Raw genomic sequence first — 925 nt, 5'->3', positions numbered from 1 at the left:
AAAAGAAAATAACTGAAAAAAATTTCTTTATATTATCCCACAAAAAATTAAGAAAAGGAATGAGCTTGTCAAAGATGTTATCTAAATGAAACCAGACTTGCAACATTAATATAAATTTGTTTTGAGAGTTATGGCCCTTAGATCTGATGCACATTTTATCATCATCAGAAAAAAAATAAAATTTCATTTTTGAATTTCACTCTTATGGTTAAAAAAAAATGGAAATCATTTTTATAATATTATTTTTATATTTTTCATTCTTACTCTAGGGATCAACTGGTCTAGATGGTTCTAAAGGAGATCCTGGAGTTCCTGGTGAAGAAGTAAGTGTCTTATAGAGAATATATATATACAGTCCCTGTTAGTGTATATCATTTCATTCATGTGAGTTAACTACAACATTAGAGTGATTTAGTTCTTATTTCTAGCAACGTTGGTGTTTCCTAGTCACCCTTTTTTCATGAAACATTGCAAGCTGCTGTTTATATTAATTTTATGTGCACACATTAGTGAATTGCCAAAAACCATCCAATAATTTAAATGATGCAAACATAAATACTAATGGCTAAGTGAGTTCGGAAAGAGACAAAGCAAAGCTGTCTTAACTGATGAGGCAACAGTAATTGTCAAAACTGACATGTCAGTATTAAGAATTCCTGAATGGCACTTTTCGGACGATTATGGTCCATGTTAGTGAATATGTCTTCAATCATGTGCATTAACTACAGCATTAGAGCAATTTAGCTCTTATTTCTAGCAATGTATGTGTTTCCTAACACCCTAGTCACACTTAGTGATACTTGTAATTCTCCTTTTGTTGAAACAGTGCAAACTGCTGTTTATATTAATTATATATATTAATATATATATATATATATATATATATATTGATATAAGTGGCAAGACAACAAAAGAATGAAAGAGA

General features: G+C 29.6%; 1 non-coding gene across 1 annotated transcript in view; it reads left to right on the top strand.

Moving 5' to 3' along the window:
• Positions 1–250: 250 nt before the first annotated feature.
• Positions 251–925, top strand: part of LOC106881624 (uncharacterized) — a 4,998-nt gene continuing 4,323 nt past the window's right edge. The window contains exon 1 of the transcript XR_008265089.1: positions 251–323. This is a non-coding gene — a transcript (uncharacterized LOC106881624). The remainder of the gene's footprint in view (positions 324–925) is intronic.

The sequence above is a fragment of the Octopus bimaculoides genome, chromosome 10 (genome assembly GCF_001194135.2).
Source record: "Octopus bimaculoides isolate UCB-OBI-ISO-001 chromosome 10, ASM119413v2, whole genome shotgun sequence".
Taxonomy (NCBI): domain Eukaryota; kingdom Metazoa; phylum Mollusca; class Cephalopoda; order Octopoda; family Octopodidae; genus Octopus; species Octopus bimaculoides.
This window is presented reverse-complemented; position numbering and strand designations above follow the sequence as displayed.